General features: G+C 38.2%; 1 protein-coding gene across 2 annotated transcripts in view; it reads right to left on the minus strand.

Annotated features, from left to right (window-relative positions):
• The window catches only part of MARCHF1 (membrane associated ring-CH-type finger 1), a 249081-nt gene that overhangs the window by 198398 nt on the left and 24822 nt on the right, over positions 1 to 25861 (minus strand). The gene's annotated exons all lie outside the window — the stretch shown is intronic.

Raw genomic sequence — 25861 nt, forward strand, 5'->3', positions numbered from 1 at the left:
TGGCGTGCCATGCCTGAGGGGCTCCATGCCTGCAGACGCTCCAAGTAAACAAAACGCCCCGACCCACCAACAGCTTACCCTGATGGGCCAGGAGCCAAAGTTTTCCAACTCCTGAAATAGAGGGTCGGCTTATGAAAGGGTCATACAATTTTTACCTATTCATTTTGTGGGGTCAGCTTATAAACGAACGGGCTAATGAACTACTATATATGGTAGTTCTTACCTGAGAAAGTTTTTAGTTTTAAAAATGCTTAGAGATAGGAAAAAAAGATTTTAGTCCCTATTCCCTTTTCTGTGAGTCTCATTGCCTAAAAGGACAACAAATCCAGATCAGGATCCTGATAGTCATATGGAAATAGGTAGATCCACTTCCAAATTTAATCAATGGAAATACTATCTTGAGGGGAATTTGATTGGGACCTGTAATATCAGATGCTCTAAATTTTATGCTTTGGATTATAAACTGTAGAAAATAAACACTTCCTTCTTAAATAGCCACTTTTTCTTAGTTTCTTCTTTATCCAAACAGCGATTCACTAACATGCGAACAACATGTTTATATCTCTCATTTTATGTCCTTTTCCACCTCTCATGTCAAATCAAACATATTTTTACACTCTTTCTTCTACCTTCTTTGCACATGAATATTATGACTGGGAATGTAATTACATGACTACATTAGGAAATAAGTCAGATTAATGGGAAAATATGTAACCTTAAATATATGGGCTAACTAAAATAAAAAGTTACAGAACATTTCTTATATTGATATTTTATAGTGACTAATAAGCTTCGAGTAAGTTATCAGAATATAGTTAAGCTTACATAGATGCTCCCTATCAGGTTGTTTCATCATAATTCATACTTCTTATAACTCAACACCCAACCTTTTCATCCCCTGAAATTTGCGAGAGAACTACCTCTAAATTTAGGTCACATATGCCAAACTTCAGCAGAGGAAATTTTGCTCACTAAGTTATAAGCCTGAGGAAAAAAGGGGCTTAGAATGAAAGTGTCTTAGAATGACATGCCACCTCAACCTTATCTACAATGAAGCTACGGCTCCGTTAAAAGAAGGATGGTTTTTCAGAATTTTCCATGAGCCAGCAGATGTTCTTTACAGTATTAAAAAAAAAAAAGGACTTTAAAATGATTAAAAATAAATGCTAAAGTACTAGCTATGCTATATAATGGAATATGTTCTGCTTCACTTAAGCAGAGTGGAAACTTGTTATATAAAGTGAATGAAAGCACAGGGAAGCATGGTGTCAAAAGTGATAAAATAACACACAATTCACATTGCTATTGACAATAACAACTGCCAGCTTAAAAAAAAAGGGGGGGAGAGACAATTGAGTTCATTAAAATGAATGGAGACATTTCAGATGTATTACCATTTGTGTTTGAAATGTTCAGAGATTAGAGAAACAAACATCAAAAAATGTAGGTGAGATTAATGTCAAGCACAACTTCAGTCACTGTGGAGGTCCAACACTTAGGCTCCACAGCTATACAGTGTCTACATTAAAGCCAGAGGATAATTATATAAATCAAATTAAATATTAAGGCAGTAGCTTATAGCCACTTTATTGACAACCATTATTGAGGAAGTCCATTTAACAAGCTATCAATGATATCATGGGCTCTCAAAATACTGTACATGGAATTAGCAGTGGTAAATTTATCAGCTAGGACTTAAAGTGATTTATACTTACTAATTTTTGGCCCTCCTCAGTAAGAAAATCTCTGAAACACAATTTCCATCATAAAGCAATTTGCATACATCTGTAAAAGTACCTCTTGAATGACTAATCTCTCTCTTACGAGATAAACAAACTACTACCAGGTAACAAACCCACAGTGCCATTCTCACTACTTGCAGCTGGCTTTAAACCCCCTGCTGATGGTTCAGACTGACTACTGAGTCTTTTTATTTGTAAGGATTAATTACCTTGTTTCCTCAGTCATCTGTGAACCACCAGGTTGTGCTTCTGAAATAGATTTCTGAAAATGAAGCACTCTGTCTAGTTTCTGGTTGACTTAACTATACAGATAAAAATAACATGGGATCTGTTAGCTTCAGGTAGGTTGATTCCCCAACAGCCATTCTAATTGATCACAAGGCATCACTGCTAGTCTACTGTTTCCTCATCATTCTGTGCAAGAGATTCTAGACGCAAGGTGGTAGAGATAAATTCCAATTCTCCTCAGTACAAAGCTAATTTGAATAATCTATATTTGATTTAATAACTGATCGCAAATTAACTGAAGCATATGGCTTAATGCCTCTTAAGAGGGAAATGGAATAGCTCAAAAAACTGGTAATGGTATACAGAGCTTTTTACTTCTAAGTTAAAATCTGTCCCAGGATTGTAGTAACTAAAAGTTATTACTACTGAAAGGCTATCAGTGACTTAGGTGATAAACAATAATCTCCATCTACCTGGTTTCCTATACTATGTCCATCATCCTGGTATCCAAGCACCAAGGAACAGTTATGGTGCCTCTTGTCAGGAGCAACTAACAAAAATCAGCCCCTCAAAGGGAACTAGTCCCAGTAAAAAGCTCAGTTACTGGAGAATGATCTACTCTCACTGCTAGGAGCTGTCTTTGCAGGTAGGGCTGAGGCACTCCAGCTGTGGATTGAGAGAGAATTTTATTCTCCAAAGACTGCCAATCTAGCCTCTTTAATAAATACTACATTCCTTTAAAGATTTAAAAAGAAAAGATGGTACAAGCCATTCCATTTTTCAGTTTTGCTGAGGTAACTGGCCAAATGCCTCCCAGGCATAACTCTTAAGTAAGAATGGGTTCAGAATTAATTACGTGTATGTGCCTGCTACAGAAATATCATATGCAGTTAATACTATAGATTTTGCCATACATTTTTCTTCTCAAACCAAAATGCTGTAGACTCAGCAGATATAGGGACAACAGAATAATTTCTCTGCTACAGAACAAACTAAGTGAGAAAAACATATTCTTCATTCTTTTGTCCACTTTTCTGCTCACTGTGGATAAGAATGAACATGGTGTTCAGTGTTGATTTTTATATCCTAAGTTGTCTTGCCTCTTTTTTTATAATTTTTTTAAGTGTAGATTTTATATAGGCTGTTGCTTATTCCTCCACCTTTGGATGCCTGTCTGAGTGCATTGGGTAGGTCTTGTAGGGCATATTTTCTCCCCATGTCTAATTGTATGTGATATTTTCCTTTGTATTGTTGGTTAAATAGAGATTAAATAAAGTGTTGTTGCCACAAAAGCAGGTGCTGGTTGTTTCTATTACACTGCATGATGAGAAAGATTTTACATTCTGATTTCAAGAACAGTATTTTAGTTAAACTAAAACAAAATCAGCCTGCTTCATAAGAGGCAGCTGGGGATACAGGTATTGTGTCCAACACTCAGAAGGTGAAAGTTAGAGAGCTAATGACCCATTTTTCTGAAGTGCCAAGCACCTAAATGTTGCCAATGAGTAGTGTAGTTGGCCAGCACCCCTGAAAATCAAGCCACTTATTTAGGTGCCTTAGGCCTCAGTCCAGCAAAGAATTTAAGCCCCGGGTTAACTTTCACTTCAGTGTTTGAAAATTTTCATCACACAGAAACAGTAATTTATCATTAAAACAACCTACTATATTCTAGAGGACAGCTATTTTTGTACCTATCCTTAAGAAAAGGTGCTAATGATGATCCTTGGAATTACAAATCAGTGAACTTTACTTCAGTAGGAGATAAATTATCTGAAAAAATAATTAAAGAAAGCCATACAAAAGACCAAGATACAATAGGGACAAACTAGCACAATTCTATAAAGGCAAAACTTCTTTGTCCAACCTATTAGTATTCTTTGAGGAAATCAGAAAAAAATAGTGGATAAAGAAGGGGAGATATTTGTGCTTTCGTAAAGCCTTTGATAAAATCCTTCTCAAGAGACTATTGAAGCAACTAGAAATGGACAGAAGAAGTTCTGTAATGGATAGGAAATGTTTAAGAAACAGGCAACTGTAAGTAGGAATAGATGGTCAATTTTCAGTATGAAAGATGATTAACTCATGGGTACATAAAGAATTTATACTAGGACACCTTTATTTGTACATTTGTTATTTAGTATGTTACACAGGGGGAAAGCTATGTCAACAGAACATTAACATGCAATCTTAATTCAACTTCTTTGTGTGCATTGTATTATAATACAATCTTTTAATTACATGATCAACACATGTTTTTCCACAAGACCCACTGAATGAGCAGATACTCAATATTTTGTTTTCTCCATGTTGTTTGATGTGTGGCCCCACACCTTATTTGCCGCTTTGAAGAGAAACCCTGCTCTGAAGACAGAATTATTAATTTTCTCATAGGCTTTTCCAGGGCATTCATCATAAAGTAATTGAATGTTTCACAAACACTGATTCATTTATTTTCACAAGACTCCTGTGAAAGAAGGAGAGATATTACCCCCATTTTACAGAGGGGGATCTGAGGCACAGAGAGATGAAGGCCACAGGTGTCCACTAATTTTGTGTGCCCAATTTGAGATGCCTAGGATCCGCTTTTTCAGAGCACGTAGCATTACACAGTATTTCTATAAATCAGATCCCAGGGTCTCAAGTCCATCACCCAGAAAATAAGAACAACAGAATTAGTTACCACTTGTGAAAAGTTACGTTTAAGTGACTTGCCCAGCATCATACAGGAGCTCTGTGGCAGAAGCAGGGATACAATCCAGTTCCTTAATGAACCATCCAACTGCCTTAGCCATAAAATCATCCTTTTTCTTCATTCAACCCATCTCTTTCATAATACACATTCTAATTTTGGCAACAAATGAAGTAGAGTCCTACAGATCAGTCTCCGTTACTACACAATCCTGATTTATCCCCTGAGCAGGTCCATTATGTTCACTGAAAGCAGGGATGCCATTGAAAAAAATGTGATCATCATAATGCATACACACAAGTAATCCTAATTCTATCAGTTCCTAACTTGACTTTACAATCTCACTTTTCTTACCCTGATACTCATTTTCCACCTCCAGCTCCTTGTCTCCAACCTCATTACCCCTTTCCTCCTCCTTTCCTCCTTCTGGCTCCTCACGTGAGCTCACTCTACACAGATATCCATTCTCCAATCACCCGCTGGCCAGGGCCGGTGCTACCATTAAGGCGAACTAGGCAGTTGCCTAGGGCGCCAAGATTTGGGGGTGTCAAAAAGCAGTGCCCCCAATTTTTTTTTTACAGCGGTTCCTCCCTGAGCGCGCAGTCGCTGCTCCACTTCTCCTGCCTCCCAGGCTTGCAGCGCCAATCAGGAAGAGAATTAGAGTGGGGGCGGCATGCTCAGGGAGGACACGGAGCAGAGGTGAGCTGGAGTGAGGAGGTGCTGCACGGTTCCCGGGGCAGAGGAATGCTGTGAGGGGGTGGCGCCTCAGGGCAGGGGGCGGAGCTGTGGAGGGGGTGTGGGGAGCTGCCACATGGCTGCGGAGGTCGGGGGGCAGGTGGAAGTTTTGCCTAAGGCACGAAACTTTCTTGCACTGACCCTGCCGCTGGCCCACATTTCCCTCCCCACTCGTTCTCAGTTCCAATGTGCTCCCTTGCCAGGTTCCTCATTCAACCTCACTGTTCCCCCCCCCCCACACAGTCTCTATTCCCAGCTATTTCTGTTCTCCCTGTGCACCTTTGCTCTTTGTCAGATGTCTCCTCTCAACCTCTTTCTGCCTATTTTACTGGTTTCCAGTCCCAGTCACATTGCCCAAATCTCCTCTCTCACTCCAACTCCCAGTTCCCCTATTCTCCCCTTGCCACTAGCCTCTAGTTCCAGTCATCCCTTTTTTCCCCACCCCTCTGCATTCATATCAGGCAGCTTCCTCCTTTACACTGCCTGGACCCAGAAGGGAGCATAGGAGAGACAGGCTCCCTGATCTCAGTTCCACAGCCCAGCACACAACAGCAGGGAACTGCAATTGCAGGGAAAGTCCATTTCAACCCTGAGCTGGAGTATGCTCAGTATGGATAGAATCTTCAGAGCTGTTAGCTGCGATGCTCTAAAGAGTTCTACAGTTCTATTTTTAGTACATTAGCTCCATCAAAACTAGCACAGATACACCTCCCGAACTGGAATTTCCAGCTCCAGTGTAGACATACACTATGAGATCACCTTTGTAAGGCGGTCAGTGCCTGGTCTGAGGAATTATCCCCTTGGCCATCAAAAGGGCTTTCCTGGTCCCTTTTTGTTGCTGCAGCAGTGTAAGGTGAGGATGGAGAGAATCCCTGTATGGTATTAAAAGGTATCTTCAAATGTAAATATGTCTAGACTCCAGCTAGACTTCTAGCAATGCTTAGAAACCATGATAGATTATGGACCAGCAGCTCTCATTAAGAATGACTACTCATCTGCCGGTGCTGTCATGCTCAGTAATGTGTGTATCCTTTTTTATGGCTGTATTGTCAAATTTGTAGGCTTGAATACCCATGGATCCTTGGCCCTGTACTGTAGTCCCTAGTCCTGCCTCTGACTATTCTGCATCCTCACCACTCACAGAGACACTGGGGAAGGAAGAAATAGTTCTGTGACTCCATCCAGTCTCTGGATTTTTAATTAATTTGTTCCCCTCCCTGCATTTTTGCACAGAAGACGACAGAACATATGGGCCTACTTATGTAAAAGTTTCTAAGAGTTTGAACTGCAAAAAGTTATTTAATGTCTTATTTCACTATCACGTTAGGCCTAATTATAAGAATCTATGTTATCCAATCTGAGAAATTACTTGATAAAATCTGTCATCCCAGGAATTTGCGCACACACACAGAGCAGGACATTTTACTTGTACACTAATGGGAATACATCTGGTGATTTTATGACAATTTTTACAAGCTCTAACAAAATATAGACTTCACCACTTCCAGCACATCCTATAAATTATGTCAAACTCCCCCAAAGACGACAAGAACATCAATTTCTAGAATTAAGAAATGGTTCAGTGGAGTTTATCAAGAACTTCTCAGTATAGCAGGGGGGAAATAAAGTCTATAAACCATTTCATTATTTTCTCTCTAACTTCTAATCCTAAACAGAAAGCATCACGGATAATTTCTGATAGAACTTCAAGTTCTGTAATGCAAGGAGAAAAACCCTAATTGATCACATAACCCCTCTATAAAAACAACATGGATTTATTTAATATAAGTTAAATAACTGCACTGTATTGTATACTTTTCTGGTAATCGCTACATTTAAAGACACTGTGGTCCTAAGAATAATGTAAATTATTTAAACTTGAGGAAATAATAAAACCTTTATCTCCACACAAACATGTTTAGAGATTTAACTTTAATATATATTTCATGTGGACAATAAGTATTTTGTTACAACTGTGATCAATACAAATGACATTTCCTTTGCTACTGCACTTTGTACGTGACTAAGAAAGCGTATCTTCAAATAATAAAATGTTTTCTAAGGGGAAAACAGTTACATTTAGTTCTGACATAAATCAGCATTTTTTCTTGTATTAATTAGAAGTGAATTGGGCCCGAGTCTAATTTACACACCTCCCCAATCTCAGCTTTTCCATGTTTATATATTTCATCAGATATTGAAATCAGATTCCACAGATAAAGAGAGTTATGGTGGCCTCTCTCCTGTAATGTAATTGATTAGATCATTAACTCATTGAACAGCATTTGAAAAATTAAGGACTTCTAACAAAGTATAAAATTGTGTTTGTGTAATTCATATTAAATCACTTCAAAGGAGCTTGTGCCACAGTGGAACAAGATTAAACCGCTGGCATGAATATATTTCTGGGCATCATCTTCTGCAATCTCTCTGCTACAGGATAAAGCCAGGCTCTATTTTTACATGCAGCATGATAAGAGTCTGATTATAAAATTACTTTCACACTCCCAGTCCTTAAAAAATAAAATAAAATATACACTAAGAGAAGATACGTTGATGGTAACGTAAGTTTAAAAACTTTGCCTTTGTGATAGCCTCTGAGAAGCATAAAAGCTCAGAGTTTAATGCTTAACACACCCCACAGTCCTCCTGATTTAAACAGGAATTTACATTCTCTCTCTCTCTCTCTCTCTCTCTCTCTCACACACACACACACACACACACACACACACACACACACACACACACACACACACTTCTGCTCTTTACATTCATATTATTTTAGCTGATTTTTTAGCTAACGCTATAATTGTGATTCCCTAAGTAATTATAACCACCTGTTTTCAGTTGCATATAACTATCTGAAATACTCATCTTCTGAGGTGATATTCAGAGTTTGACAGATTTTTTTTTTTAATCTGGGGAAAATGGCATTTTTTAGAACACACAGAGCAATATACTTGCTTGTGATATACTGTATTTTTGAACAGCATCAAAATAAATTGAGATAGAATGCTGGAGTTTGTCAGGAGAATGCTCCTTTGTTGAGGAGATACTAGTCTTGAAATGGCTGATCTATGGTTACACGGTGATTGTACAGGAGGGTTTACTTTGTTAATTTTTACTATGACAGCTAGAGCGGGGGGGGGATGTTGACAAAAATTAATTTTTGAGCAGAATTAAAAGGTAATTTTACTAGATTTGTTTGTTTTCCAGCCAGTTCTAACAATAGTACACTTGTTAAATGAGCACTAAACATTATAAATAGAAGAGATTTCACTGCGTTCAAGCATAGCTAATTTTAATTCATAGTAAGAACTGCGGTAAGTTCTTTCTCATTCAAGGTACGGTTATATGACCTTTTTTGAAAGAGAGACAGAAAAGTAGTCTAACTTAATACACAGTTCAGCATGCACTCTTTCATTCAGGGGCCAATCTTGAAAGCAGTGAAGTCAATGGTCCATTGATTGCAATGTGCAGGGTCAGGCTTTCACTGAGCTATTTCACATGAGTGCCTAGTACTACTGAAAATGGTGCGAGGCACACATCTGTCACTGTGGCATGCCATCCTGGTTTCATTTCTGGCATAGTGGTGTGTCAAGTCAAAATATGTAGGCAAACAGCACATTCTGATTTTTTCCTTAAAAGAAAAAAAACTATGATATTCCATACTGAAAATATATTAAATGACCATGAAAGCTGCAAGATTAAGTGACCAAAAGTTAAAAATGCTAAAGTTAGCCTGTGATTTTCTTCTGAACTGTGACTCTGAAGTTCCATTGTGGGATTTTAAGTTGATTGTTTCAGAACGACTTGCCATGAAACATTTTCAGTTTGCATGTGAAAAGATGGCTTTTTTTTTTTTTAACTGCCAACCCTGCAAATTCAAACCTCAGCTCTTAACAGAAGTTATTTTTTCATGCATCAACACCAGCAATAAAGATTGCAAGCCAAATTATGCTCTCTGTTACATCCTTACAACTCTATGGTCTTTGATGGTTTTGGACAGGTGTTACTATTTAGAGCTTAGTTAAAAAAAAAAGTTAGTGTACACTAAGGAATAGAATCCAGTTCCCTCCCTCTTGTGTTTTTAACGCCAGCTGATTTTAAATAGGAATAAAATTTATTTTTTGTCACTAAAGACAATGGATGCAATTCTGAATGCACGCAGAAAGCACATCTGTGGAGTGAAAAGATCTCATTTTAACTCACTTTTAAGAGTAGAATCATTCTTCTCTCTTGTACATGCCAATTATGATACAATTTTTAATTACATGATCACATACTATTATAGTGAAAGAAACATGCATCATTCAATTAGCAGATTTGAAAGTATGTAAGGCAACAGACAAGGGGTTCTGATGATTCCACAAAATGTTCTGTGTAATTACATAAATGTAAATTTAAAGTAACTCTATTGAAGTCAATAATACTACACGTTCTTAAAAATATGCACTTTGAAGAATCAGGACCTAAGTGAGGTAATGCTATTAAATGATCATATGACAGAAGTCTGTGTCATACAAAGAAGCCTACATTACATGTAGATCAGGCAGAAGATTATAATTTATTTTCTAAGGAACAAGCCAGTTTCCAGAATGGCTGCCTTACCATTGATAACTGCTTTGTCCACTCACTTGATTAAATCAAATGTTGTCCCCCCAACCCCTATGGTAAAAATTTTATGCAATCTTTGTCGATCTGAAATCAGGGGAGACTAGCAACTCTAGGCTACTTTATCTCCTGAGTGCTCTTCATAGCCAAATAGTGGCCAGAGACAGGACAGCAATGTTAGCTAACCCTATATCCATTGCAAAAAGATGTCCATCAGTATTGGCTATTGGCCCCTTTCCTTTTCAGTTTTTATATTAATGACGTAAGGGCTTCGGAAGGGATGCAATAATTCCCTCAGAGAATTCTGAACCAATTTGCATCAGTCCTACTTTTTTTCAGACAACATGGCTTTGCTGTGCCAAATTCCTCTAGGCTTGAAGCAAATGTTAAAGGACTTTAGGTCTTATTGCCAGAAGGAGTGCCTGACCATAAACTATCAGAAAACTAAAGTAATTGTTCTTGGTTGCAGACCCAGGCTTCCTAAATGGATGATTGATGGCCATTATATAGAACAGGTTAGATTTTCCTCTATTCAGGTATTTGTTTTACATATAATGGCCAATGGGATAAAAATATTGAGGTAGTAAAGAGAAAGCTATACATTCTATGTAAGCAGTTCTGCATTTTATTGCGGTCAATGAGCACAATTTAATCACTCCAGCTTCTAGAGTTTTCAAACCTAATGTCTGTACCCAAATACTTTATGGTGTGGAAATCCGGGGCTGCAAGAATCTTAGTGAGTAGAGATTGTGCACAACAAATTTTTAAGGAGAATACTCAACCTCCCAAATCACATCCCAGCTCATGGCAGAGGTAGGAGAATGTGCTATTTTGACCAAAGCCCAATGCCTTGATATTAATTATTGGCTCCATATTCCAAATATGAATCAACAGCACATTCCAAAGTTATGTCTCGAAGAACAGCTTAATGATATCCATACCCTAAAGTTCCCTTGGCTTTTGCAAGTTCAGTGTTCCCTCCATTCTTCGCGTTTTTCGGAATTTGACTTAGGACTGTAGGCAAAAGTATGAAAACTTGAATTATGCTCATTGCAGAAGATATGTGGAAAAAACTGGATATGTCAATTGTTCATATAACAAATATCTCTTTGGCTTTCTCACTTAAAGAAAGTCACAGTTATGAGAAATATTAGGATATTTTGAATAGCAGTATGTTAAGGAGGGCCTTTACAGAGCTCCATTTCCAAACTCTGTAGACGGCCTATTTGGAAAGGAGGTGTACTGGTACGAAGAAATGTAATTGTCTTTGCCCCTCTGCATCTGGTCAGTTTGAAGACTTACCACACTATTTATTTCCTTGTAACCTGTACTGCCACCCAAGAAATAAATGGTTACTCCCTTTCTGGCCCAGATGCCTTTAACCATATCACCTCAGAAATCAGAATATTTGATACATATTGAAAAATATTTCAGATATACAGGCTGTCACCTTATTTACCTGACCTGCTATAAAAGAGAAGCTACTTTTGACCTAAATGAAATAGTGTACTCCTAATATTTTTTTAAATCTTATTTTCACATACTGGTGTAGACATGGTGGTTTTACCAGTATAACTTATTTTAGGGAAGTGTTAATCTTGTTTTTAACTTGTATCCTTAAAATTTGGATTTGTTTTGCAGTTGTGTCAATTTAAAATAATGATTGTATTATACACAATGGCCTATGGCTAATGCACTATGTTAATAAATTTCTAAACTTTATATCTTCAAAGGGGTAGGTTAAGATTAAGAGTTAAGGTTGAATTTGTAAACTTTATTTTGGCATTTCATTGTTCTTCAGTGCTTCCTTGTGTAACACTAACATTTTCATAAGAGTTTTCAGTATAAACTGTAAATTATTGCATCTTTATATATACATAATGAACAGCTTTAGGTAATCATTGAGTTTGTCTTTCTACTGTGTATATGCACACATCTGCATAAGTACACAGAAGATAGTATCAGACAGCACTCAGACATCATGGTGATGGGTAAATGATCAAATGAAATGCTAAACAGGGATTCCTATGGTAAACATTTAACACAAGATGTCATCCTCAAATATTTCTGTGCCTCATCTAACATACTTTTATATTCATAGTTGTGAGAATTATATGTCATTTTGAGATAGCCATGACTAATAATGACAGGCTAATAAATGACAGACTAATAAAAAAGGGTAACAGCAAAATGTCACCATAGTGATGTTGCCACACTCTTATTTGTAAAAATGTAATGCTAGAAATAAATTATTTTTTTCCTCCCTGGAGTCATTATCCTAAAGGTCTCTGGTAAGTTAGACCTGCTGTGGCAGCTTTTTGGATATTTCTCCATTAAAAAAAACTATCTTAAAACATAAATAATTTATTTTAAAATGACTGTTAAAGGCACCTCAAACATAACTTAAATTGTTGATTTCTCAAAGCAACTATTTTTCATTTTTTCAAAGAAAAAAGCAGTAAATATCTTAGCAAGATATGATTTTGAGAAAACTATTTTCTCCCCATAAATATAATCACAATGAACATTTTCTCCCTTTAAGAAGCAGGGGGATTATTCACTAAAACAACATACATTTTGGTTTAGAGCATTATGGGTTTTTTCCCCCTCAGAAACTTGCATAATATGTGCAAACCCAATTTATCAAAAGGAGAAAAATGCAGCAACATAATGTTTCATATAAAATTGCTATATGAGCGTTGCAAGGTGTTTATCTGCATGAGCTTCTGTACCAAAGCTCTGTTGTTCATCAGCAGCAGCACTGTGGGAATCTGCTGAATTCAAAACAAGAAATTGAGCAGATAAAATATACCAGAAGTATGTGCCACTTACTTTTTGGGACAGCAGATATAAATTTACCAAAACAGCTGAAAGAAGTTGCAGGATGTGGAGCATGACACATCAGAACTACAGATTCATACACTAGAGTAAGATAACACTTAGAGTAACTGGGAGTGCATGATCCCTAACTCTCAAATTTTAATGAGAGTTACACTCATTCTTCAGTGGAAGAGCGTACACTAAAATTAATGATGGCAAAAGTATTCCTCTGTGAAGCTTTATAGCTAAAAGAGTGGGTGTACCCAAAGACCAACTAATATCCTCCCCAATGGCAAACAACAGAATATTATTTTCCCTCATGCCCTACTAGTAACAATTCAATATAAAATATGATGTTTTGTCAGACAGATAGTCCCAGGCACTTGATGACAAAATTAGACAGAGAGGCAGATTGAAAAGACAAGCAATCTCTACTAGTGTCATTCAAACTAATGTTATTTGTGATGAAAATCATATTATCTCCACGTTAAATGATGTATACTTGTATTTATCTGTCCAAAACAACTTGATGGATGTATTAGCAAAGTAGGAACATGAAATAATTCTCCGGTAGCAAGCAGCTGAGATATTAAGAGAGAGTCTCTGTACTATATGCAATACTTCAAAGGTGTTGTCAAAAAAACTGGGTTCTAAGGGACCAGTGATGTTAATAGGAGCTGGACTAGACCCTAAATATGCATAATGTTTCAGAAGTGGTTGCATAGTCTATCATTCTAGGTATTTATCAAATCACCCACTCACTGTGTTATTTATGCATGATCAGAGTACCTTCTTATCAAGTATTTGTGAAGCTGAAGGTGTTTTGGAATCTTAGAATAGTGAAAGTTGGAACAGAAACTGCTTGGACACTTAACTATTAACCTTCTGTCATACAATAGGACCCTAAGAAATAGAGCAGGACATGAGACTGTTTTCAGACTTTTCCTGTGTGAACTCAAATTTTATCTTGGAGGTCCACATATTGAATAGCTGCTTTTGTGTCCTACGTTTGAACAAGCAGCCAAAGATTTTTAGAAGTTTTCTGTAAGTTATTCCCCTATCTGAGCCTATTTGAGAATCAGTAAGATGGAGCTGGAAATCTCATGAGAACAGGCGTTTCTTCAAAATTTTCAGTACTTCCTGGTCAGCCTGCAAATACCATATGAACAGCCTTCTTTTGGGTATTTTGGCCCTCAGCCATAACCAGGAAGCACCAGGCAGCATAGCAATGGAAAATAACAGTAACAAAAAGGTAACCAAACCTTTCCAAATTTCAACAAAACATCTGAGTTTTGGACAGTGGTTGTGGTCAATTCCTATTTTATCCAAAAGGGATCACTTATCCCTTTATATCATTAATATGAGAAACAAATGGAAAGAAAAATACCCCAGAACTCAGACAGCTCGGGTCTGTGACTCACAATGTGCTATGAAAAATAAGATGCCTGAAACATCCTAGGTGTGTCAGATTAGAGCAAACTGCCTGAACTAAATCTTGAGATTTTTATTCAGTTGAAAGAAAAGGAAAATATTTCCACTGAGCCTTTGTAAGGTGCGTTTCACAGAGCTCACATTTTTGACAACACGCCACTGAGCACTGTGCTGAGAGAATGCTAATCAGCCTTCTTTCATTCTTTACATAGGCAACTATTAAAATCTATACTTCAGCGAATGACTGATAGCTGAGCTGTTGAATTACTGGAGGTTGTTTAACATCAGCTTGAATTCCATTGTATGCATTTCACTAATAATATTTACATGATGACATCATACAAAGATTCTTGAAAACCAGCAAGGAAATGCACCCTCAATAATCACTTGTTCATACAGCCTTTAGCCCAGTGAAATCTCCAGCAGCCTTCCTTCACTGCACAGGATACATTAGAACATTTTCTAGCTACAACCAAATGGCACCTTCCTCCTCATCCCCTGCCCCCCCCAAATAAGAACCTGTCCCTCTCCTTCCTTCAGGATTGTTTTAGACCAAACACTCATCTGTTGATCAGATGCAGAATAACAAACTAAACCAATGGGAAATTATCACTGCTCATAAAAAGCTATGAAAGAAAAAAAGAGGGAAATGGAAGAATAACTATTACTTGTTGTAGCAGCAAGTACCATCTCCTCAGGGTATTACGTAACCAAAAGGTGATGTCTGGTGTCTGCATATCTCGAAGGGCTTAAAGTTAGTCCTACTGTGAGATGGTATAAAAATGTGTTATTTAAGTATACTAATGGGGATATAAAGTTGCTTAACCTCTCAGGATAACTACACCTAATCTAATTTCTTGGAAATATGTTACTGTGGACTAATGAGAATAAAATCTAATTTGGTTGAGTGTTTTTTTGTTGTTTGTTTCATGTTGGTTTTTTAGATCATAGAGTCTTTTGACAGTGGCCAATGCCAGGTGCCTCAGAGGGAATGAACAGAACAGGTAATCATCAACTGATCCATTCCCTGTCTCCCTTTCCCAGCTTCTGGCAGACAGAGGCTAAGGACACCATTCCTGCCCATCCTGGCTAACAGCCATTGATGGACCTATCCTCTATGAATTTATCTAGTTCTTTTTTGAATGCTGTTATAGCCTTGGCCTTGACAACATCCTCCGGCAAGGAGTTGCATAGGTTGATTGTGTGAAGAAATACTTCCTTTTGTTTGTTTTATACCTGCTGCCTATTAATTTCATTTGGTGACCCCTAGTTCTTCTCATAACAAAAGGAGTAAACAACACTTCCTTATTTACTTTCTCCACACCAGTCATGGTTTTATAGACCTCTATCATATCCCTCCTTAGTAGTCTCTTTTCCAAGCTGAGAAGTCCCAGTCTTATTAATCTCTCATCATACAGAAGCTGTTCCATACCCCTACTCATTTTGTTGCCCTTTTCTGAACCTTTTCCAATTCCAATACATCTTTTTGAGATGGGGCAACCACATCTGCAGGCATTATTCAAGGTGTGTGCATACCATGGATTTATATAGAGGCAATATGATATTTTCTGTCTTATCTATCTCTTTCTTAATGATTCCCAACTCTTTTTTTTATTATTGTTATTATTAGAAACACACTGCTGCTGCACATTGAGTGACTGTTTTCAGAGAACTGTCTATAATGACTCCTCAATCTCTTTCGTGAGTGATAACAGCTAATTTAGATCCCCATCATTTTATACGTATAGTTGGGATTATGTTTTTCAGTGTGCTTTTTTTTGTTGCCCAGTCACCCAGTTTTGAGAGATTCTTTCGTAGCTCTTTGCAGTCCGCCTGAGACTTGACTATCTTCGAGATCCTGCAGAATGCATTTCAACATAGCTTGTTCCCTTGAAACGATAAGACACAAAAGTCTTGCCCATAGTTAGCCCCTCCTTTACAGTGATTACTGTGATATATATATTTTTATTTGTTTAAAAACTCTTGAAAATAGGAACAAAAATAATATCTAGTGTACTGTTCATGAATAAGTTCTTCATTAAAATACTTTGTTTCTCTGTTACTATCAAAGCAGAACTGAAATCTAAACATTCTCTATCTCAGAGTACTGACTCTCCCCAAATCCTTATGGCTCTACCACACAACTATGATGTGAACGTGACTTGGGCTGTATCTACACTGAAGCTGGGAGGTGTGATTCCCAGTCCAGGTAGACAGACTCATGCAAGTGCTCTAAAAATTGCAGTGTGGATGCTTTTACATTAGCACTGGCTCAGGCTAGCCACCCAAGTCCAAGCTCACATGACCTTCTGGGTCCAAGCTTGGGTGGCTAGCCTGAGCCACCACCCAAGCAGCAACATCCACAGTGCTATTTTTAGTGTGCTAGCTTGAACAGAGCTAGTATGAATCTATCTCCCTCCACTGGGAATCACACTTTCTAGATACATATTTTAAAATGTGGCCTTAAATGCCTAAGGGTATCTATTTACCTAAAGATGCAGACAGCTGCCTACTGTGATTTTCAAAAGCACTTAGGCACCTATCTGCATCTTTACCTAATTTTTAAAGATATGGCCCTTAGCAGCCTAAATCTCACTGACAGTTAATGGGATTTAAGAACATTTAAAAAATTTACCCTGTAAACTCTGTCAGGAATTGTTTCTTGTTCTGTACAGTGCCTAACACAATGGAACTCCAATCATGAAAACCCACCTTTCTTACTTGTTGATTAAGACTCTGCACACTCTCACCCTTACATCTCTTCCTTTAACTGGTTTGTATTTTACTCATCCAATTTAGGGATAGATTGCAGCTTCACCACACCCGCACGGAGTAAGGGGCAGTGTATAGTTGTGCTGCCTCGGAGAGCCCAAGGCCCAGACCATAGACTCCAAGCATCTGCTTCACAATCTGGACATTGGTTCTACCCCTGCCCCAAGGGAAGGTGAGGGATAGTAATCTGTGTCTGCCTTATATCCCCTTTCTCTCTTCCATGCCAGTTCAACTTCAGTGGCTAGTGCCTACATCTATATGCACATGTGCAGAGTCAAGGCTTCAAACAGACACGCTCCAACTGTTCCAGCCCCATCTGTAGGCAATGTGGAATAGTGGCTGCTTCTCCTTATGGTACACTCTGATATAACTAACCCTTGGAGGGAAGTCAGGGGTACCTTACCACAAAGCAGGGATATTGCCTAAGAATGTATTTTTTTGTATGTGCCATGCAAAGCCCATGGCACAGTATATAAGCTGTTAATAGTAAAGCAAATCTAACCACTGCTTGTAGTCTATAGTATTTGCCAAAGACAATGACAATAGGAACAAATAACGTAAGTTATATTTTAGAGAAGTCAGAGGGTGATTTGGAAGGGAAAATATTGCAGAGTACAATTGCTAATACAAAATAAAAGGGAACAATTTCCAGCGTTTCAGTTCTGCCACAACATGAATATGACTTTTCGTTAAATTATCAATTCCAAATTCTGTATATTCCCTGCTCTTTCGCTTCAGTGGCTTCTCTCACTTAGAGGAAGACATCCTCAGTAAATTCATATTGATGTTCATAAGTGGTGTGAGAAAGTTATACTGCTATTGCTTTCTCCTGGCAATGTTGATTAGCACCTTTGTACACGTTTAAATGGTGGTGGAAAGGAAAGGAAGTATTTGAATAATCATCCAAGGAAGCAATAATTAATGTTAATTTTCTTCAGAATAAATGAAATATGGTTAACCTTTTTAAAGCAGATTTTTTGGCTATGCTTCAATGGTGGTGGTTAGGACTCCTATGATTGGTACGGCAAGGAGCCAACCCCACATTTTTTTAGCCCACCTTAACCCCCTTACGAGGGTGGGGGTCGATGGTAAGGTCCCAGCAATGGATTTGTTGGAGGAACCGGGAGGAAAAAAGAGGAGGAGTTGGTGGAAGCTCCCCACTCTGGGTATGGTAAGGTCCCAGCAATGGATTTGCCAGAGGAACATGGATAGAAAAAGAGGAGGAGCTGGGAAAAGCTCCCTGGGTAATTATGGAATAAAACACGGGGTTGCCTGCACTGTACACTGTTATCTGCCAAGTAGTCCCAGACATCTAATAAAGTTGCAGGCTGATTTAAACCCATGTCAAATGTCTCCTGACTTCTTTCGGCATAGCCAGACAATGGTCAGATAAGTTCCACATGTGGAAATGTAAAGACAGACTCTCTCCAATGCCTACAGCCAGATACAATATACTGTCCAACTAGCTCCTCTGTCAGGAATAGCAGCTTTTTAAAAAGAACCTAGATTTTAGATGGCTATGATCCTTCTATCAACAGCGGTAGTCATAAGGAGCTCACTGGCTGCTAAGAACTGCTTCTACTTCCTAAAGGGAATGCCAACTTAAACTGGCACAGTCACTCACAGAAGACAGTTCGCCATCTGGAAACTCCTGCTGCACCAAATCAACAGTCAAGAGAGACAACAGCAGCAGAACATCAGTTGGAAACTGCTTCCAAGTTTTTTCATCCCACAGTCCATAGTCCAAGGCGGCCAACTGCTGTTAGAATCAGAGGCTGTCCTTCAAGGAAGCTGTTCATAATGGAAATGTGAAATTCTATGAACATTAAGTAGCTGTTGAACTTAAACTTGAATTCTTTGAATTGCACTAGTTTCTCAAGAATGGAAGTCCTATAGTTTTAGTCATTTTAAATGCATCTAAATTACAAATAGGTCTAAGAGAAAGTTCAGATCCAGAACTGGATCTCCCAGAGTCCAAGGGGGGGTTAGTTTGTATCCTCATTCAGGATAATCCCTAACTCTTGTCACCATTCAATAATTTATCTTTAAAAGATAGCATTCGACACATATGATGCGAGACACCAATTGGAAGTAACCAAGACTGGAAGATCATGGAAATTTGCTTATACTTAGAAAATGGCATTTCAAATTTAAGAGTGAGAACAAAATTAAACTAATTGCTACTACTCACTAGAAAAATATGCAAAGCATAACTAGCATTCAGTTGAATATAAAAATACCAACACTGCCATACTCAGCAAAGAAAGTATGTTTCACACTGTGGAATTTTGCTGAATAAAGCCAAAAAGTCAAGAGACTATCTGGATTTGAATGAACACCACATTGTCTCTGGATTTTTTTTAATCTTTTAATTGATGAGAATCATAAAAATTACTAAATGCAGCAAAGAATCCTGTGGCACCTTATAGACTAACAGACGTTTTGGAGCATGAGCTCCAGTTGTATCTGAGGAAGTGGGTATTCACCCACGAAAGCTCATGCTCCAAAACATCTGTTAGTCTATAAGGTGCCACAGGATTCTTTGCTGTTTTTACAGATCCAGACTAACACAGCTACCCCTCTGATACATAAAAAGTACTGTTTTTTTTTTAAAAAGAACCGTGCAGTCTCAACAGCAGTCAGTCATGGAGGCATCAAACATGATTTAAGATTATTTCAGTGTTTAATTAGTTTTCAGTTATGGAGAGACAACAACGTTTAAATGTTTATTAGGAGAAACAGAAAACCAACTATTCTCAGTAGTAGTGGAGATGACTCCCTTGGTATTCTCTCTACTTCTCTTGAACTATGTTCACTATCAAAATTAATCTCCTTGAGGACTTAGGCATTTAGCAAACTAAAAACCACTGGAGGAAATCACGAGAGTATAATCCATTATAGAATTAACATTTGCCACTACACAGTGAAGCCAAAGGACCATTAGGCTCTACTCGGTGTACATTATCCATTGCAATGTTTGTTTATATACATACTACAAGAATGAAAAGCAATTAACAGCTAAGACTAAACAATGTTGTTGTTTTCTTGTATAGTAGGATGCATTGGTGAATCCCAAGGATGAACAGTAAGTGAATACTAGGACTTCAAGGATGTTTAGGGAAAATAAATTCCTCCATAGAATCTATATAACAAAAAAACAGTTAAGTAAAAACAGCACTATACTGAAAAGTTATTAATGTTGCATAGGTTATTTAAAAGTTTTATCTGAAACTGAAAAAAACAAAATTATTTTGTGTGGATGGAGAAAGTCACAAATGCATTAATTTAGAAATTATTCTCCTTCTAACTATTATAAAAGATGAGTTGTGAAACTGTACACTTCTTTTAGATATATGCTCTAGACTGTAGGTAAATGTTATATACTGTAATTCTCTAACTATAATTACCAAATATCTTGTTTGGCTGAATATTTTAATGTATCAACACCTGGTAATGGGCTAGGTATTTTAAGCAAAAAGTGACAGCCTGTTACAGTTCTGTAGCATCATTCAGAACGATTGTGTTTATATATCCAAAACCTAAGGCATTATCCATGATCAAGTCAAGTAATATTGCTTAACATAATAAGCATAGAAGGGGTGAGTCTCTACTGGTCCACACCCTAAGAATCAGAAATGAACGGACCAGTTGAAAATACCACAAACTGGTCTCCACCCCATAAATAATGTGTTCCGGACCGGTTTCCTCCTACCATCACAAGTGATCAATGATCCCAAACCCATGCAACCAACCTCTCTCTAACCTCTAAAAAATACAGTGAGGAGTCCTTGTTGCACCTTAGAGACTAACAAATTTATTTGGGCATAAGCTTTCCTGGGCTAAAATCCACTTCATCAGATGCATGGAGCGCAAAATACAGTAGGCGGGTATAAATTGTAGTTTTACCCACCTGGTGAGGTGAAGAAGCAGATTGACAGAGTCAGAAGGATACCCAGAAGTCACCTACTACAGGACAGGCCCAACAAAGAAAGTTACAGAACACCACTAGCCATCACCTACAGCCCCCAAATAAAACCTCTCCAGTGCATCATCAAGGATCTACAACCTATCCTGAAGGACAATCCCTCACTCTCAGACCTTGGGAGACAGGCCAGTCGTCACCTACAGACAGTCCCCCAACCTGAAGCAAATACTCACTAGCAACTACACACCACACAACAAAAACACTAACCCAGGAACCAAACCCTGCAACAAACTCCAATGCCAACTCTGTCCACAGATCTATTCAAGGGACGCCATCATAGGACCTAACTACAACAGCCATACCATCAGGGGCTCATTCACCTGCACATCTACCAATGTGATATATGCCATCATGTGTCAGCAATGCCTCTCTGCCATGTACATTGGCCAAACTGGATAGTCTCTACACAAAAGAATAATTGGACATAAATCAGACATCAGAATTATAACATTCAATAACCAGCAGGACACTTCAGTCTCCGTGGACACTCAATAACAGACTTAAACAGCGCAATCCTTCAAAAAAAAAATTAAAAACAGAGACTCTAATGAGAAACTGCAGAACTGGAATTAATTTGCAAACTGGACACCATCAAATTAGGCCTGAATAAAGACTGGGAGTGGATGGGTCACTACAAAAACTAATTTCCCTTTGCTGATACTCACAGCTTCTTGTCAACTGTTTGAAATGGTCCACCTTGATTGCACTGGCCTCATTAGCACTACTTCTTGTCAACTGTTGAGAATAGGCCACTTCTACCTTAACTGAACTGGCTCGTTAGCACTGACCCCTCAGCTTTTCATGTGCTGTGTATTCATAGCTGCCTACTGTGTTTTCCACTCCATGCATCTGAAGAAATGGGTTTTAGCCCACAAAAAGCTTATGCCCAAATAAATTTGTTAGTCTCTAAGATGCCACAAGGACCTCTTGTTGTTTTTGCTGATACAGACTAACAGGGCTACCAATCTGAAATCTGTCTCCAACCTCTGTATTCCCAGCTCATGCTACCATGTTCCAGTTCCCATGGATTTCCTCATGTCAGGATTCCCTTTGGGACCTTTTTTCACTCTACTTCCCAAGAACTCAGTTTGACTCCAGACTTTGTCACTCAGGTATTTTTATTTGGCATATAGTAATGCTGCGCTGAATTCATCAGGCTCAAACACCCGGGAGGTGGATGCAGAGTACATCACAGCTCCAAAGTTATAAAGAAACCCTATCCTGTTATATACATTACATTTACTATAAATTACACAAGACATTTTTGGATGGTTTAGCTACTTTGCAAAAACCAACATGCTTCCATGCTTGACCTCCTCTTTATCACCTCTCTACATTCCTATCTTATCATGTTCATTGTTATCTTGTTTGTAGAAATGGTTCCCTAGGTATCCTCCCTCTTATCTTAGCTGGTCCAGACATTCTGTCTTTTTAAACAGATCTGTTTATCTCCCAAATTCTATCTTTCAGAAAACGGGACCTCCATCTGTGTGTTAATCACTCATGTCAGGCCACGCCTCAGCTATACCTGAGAGTACATAAAATCTGTCCTACCTTCCCTGAGGGCCTCTTGGGCCTATCCTGGGTTGAAGAGCAGATTACCAGACAACATCATCCATCCTCAGCTCCCCCTCTGACCATATGACTTCAAGCATTATGATCCAAAAGGAATCAGAAGGTTATTTGAAAGCAAGGGATAGCTCAGTGGTTTGAGCATTGGCCTGCTGAACCCAGGGCTGTGAGTTCAAACTTGAGGTGGCCACTTAGGAATCTGGGGCAAAATCAGTACTTGGTCCTGCTAGTGAAGGCAGGGGGCTGAACTCCATGAGCTCTTGGGGTCTCTTCCAGTTCTGAGAAAGGTGTATATCCTTTTTTTTTATATTACCTACAGGTTGAATTAAAAATACTGACAACACAAAATACTCTTTTATGCTGCAATGGTGAAAAGTCTCAGTGGACTTCCTTGAACTTGAAGAATGAAGTAAAATAATATATGAATTACACGTTCTTCTATGCAAAGGATCCTTTCCCTAGGGCCTAGAGGTTGTAATATAACAATATCCTCAAAAAGAGTCCATTTCAAAATGAGGTTCACAGCTGGATGTATAAGAAGTTATTGTTATGCATCTGGCTGATGGAACTGAGCCTGATTAATTTTCCCTTCAGTTTATACCTTCAGTGTCTATTATGCCCATTCCTAGTTTTGAGGCAGCACAATGTGTCTATGTTTTAATACTAAAGTAAAAAAAAAACAAACAAACATCAGCAACATGCCTGATAATCTAGGAGGAAAAACATTGCGCAGAAATGGATCCTGTGTTTATCTTTTAGGTTCACATAAAGCACAGAATTCCAAGTCCATTAAGACTGGTCCCATCAGATAATTCTTGTTTTCCCTCAACCAAATAAATGCCCTTAGGCTTCAGACTTAGTGATCATTCATGATATTGGAGAAACATCAGCTCAAGCTGCAGAAATCACATATAAAAGATACAGAATGAGGAATAACTGCAGGAATAAGTTAAAGCCCAGTTAATACTTGTTTTTAGCACTGATGGATGAGACAGCAGTATACATCTCTAGGACAGCTGAAGCCAGTTCAAGCAGTCCAGAGCTTGTTTGGTACCAGATCATGTGTTCTAGAAGTGTCCATATGATTAACATTAGACAAATAACGCCTCACTTAACAACAGATTAACTGTTAGGATGTGTTTTGGTATTTTTTCCCCTGAAAACCACATAAAACATTACAAGTTACTGAAGGTTTACAATCCATAATTAAATGCATTTTGTTTCATATGATTTAAACCATATCTGGTAAAGATTATACTCCTGAATACTCCCATTATTGAAAATGGTGGAAGCAATACTTTGTTTAAATGATTCAAAACAGTCTACAATCAGCATGCAACTCCCATCCCCCAGCCTACTCCAACAACATCTTAAAATCAACAAACTACGGCCAAAATATGCACCAAAAATGGCAAATACATGGAGTGGTCACTTATCAACACAGCTGCTTCCCCCAGACTAGCACCTCATAGAAAGATGCAATATTAATTAGTCTTTTAAAAAACGAAACAACAACAAACAAAAACAGAAACAAAGAAAACCACATTTAAGTGGGCTTCCACCAGTATATCAAATTTGATTAGAGCAGTTTTTGAAATCCTAGTTCAACAGCTCAGTCATTTGTTTGGCTATAGCTTGTTTCTGTTATCAATTGACTTTAGAACTACACAATAGATCTATGATTTTTTGCTGCTGTTAAGGTAAAAAAAATAACTTTAAAAATATCAACATGTGAAAAGACAGAATTCAAATCTGCTGAAGAATGAGCATTTTGTTTTCAGAGAATATTAAAAAAGTTAGGAACAAAGCCAAATTTTGCCCAAGGGATGCAGCAGTCCACCAGATTTTCTTCTATATGAAATTTTAGGATAGCTTCTTATATATGGAAATGGATTCTAACAAATCTTTCGGGGCGTTTGAATCCTGCTGTTCAGCTGCTGTGTTATCCAACTAATATTACAATGGAATGCTGAACAGCCATGCTTAACTTATATATGATACATTCACAAACTCAGAAAAGGCTAGGATGAAAAAAAGATTCACAGTCTTTGTCAACTCAGCTACACACACACCATCATTATGGTTGCAAAGCGTAGCACCCAAAAGTCATGAAATGCCAGAATTAAGGTTGCCCATACAACCTTAATTTGGCTCCTTTGTGCATATGCATTATGAGATAGTCTAATTACATAATAACCATTTTTCCATAGGATCTCAGCCTCATTAAGTGCACAAAACGGACAGTGCTCATGGAATGGGTATCTACTCAATATACCTTTCTATCCTCAATCAATGTATGGCCCAATGCATTATTTACTGTATACCATCCAAGCACTGCACTGCATACAGAATTATTAATTTCTGCATGAACTTTTCTATGACGTTCGTATCTGAGTTCTTCACAAACAACTAATTTAACTTCACAACATCCTTTTGAGGCAAAGTGGTGTTACCCCCTTTTTACACATGGGAAACTGAGGCTTAGATTAACGCCAAAATTGCCAAAAGTGTCAACTAATTTTTGGTGCCCACTTTGAGACACCTAGGGCCTCATTTTTCTGAATACTTAGCATTTTATCTGACCTGAGCTCCCACTGATCTCAGGTGCATTGTGAGGGCTCAACACATCTGCAAATCAGACCCCAGGTGTCACAAACAGGGTGCCAGAAAAGGAGGAAAATAACGGTCACCTGTGAAAATTTTTGCTTAAGTGACTTGCCCAGAGTCACATAGGAGCTCTGTGGTAGAGACTTGGATAGAATTCAGTTCTCCAGGGCAGCATTCAACTGCCTTAACCATGAGACCATCTTTTCTTGTCCTGTAGTTCCCAGATTCATTCACTACACACCTTCCAACCCCTGCAACTTATGAGATGGAGTCTTATAGATAACAGCCTCCTTCACTACACTAATCTGAATCACCCCAGAGGCCAGTCCATCCTTTGCACTGAATGAGTCATGGGTCCTGTGTAAAAAATAGCACGTGATCATGTAATTAAGACTATCAGAAGGCACACTCACAAAGGGACCAAATTAAGGTTGCACAGATAATCCTTATTCAAGCATTTGAATGCTGAACTCCAGCAACTTTAATGTCCTTCAAAGTATTTTTTTGTGTAATTTTCTAAGATTTTTTTAAAATGAGACAATCCTACCACTATCCTCTTTCCAAGCTTCTGACTGTCCACCATTCTGCTCAACTCCTGTTCCTCCCTCCACATCAGCTCCGGTCCATGTCTCCCTACCCACCTATCTCTGCCCTTCCCCCTAACAG

Source organism: Gopherus flavomarginatus, chromosome 3, assembly GCF_025201925.1.
Source record: "Gopherus flavomarginatus isolate rGopFla2 chromosome 3, rGopFla2.mat.asm, whole genome shotgun sequence".
NCBI lineage: Eukaryota > Metazoa > Chordata > Testudines > Testudinidae > Gopherus > Gopherus flavomarginatus.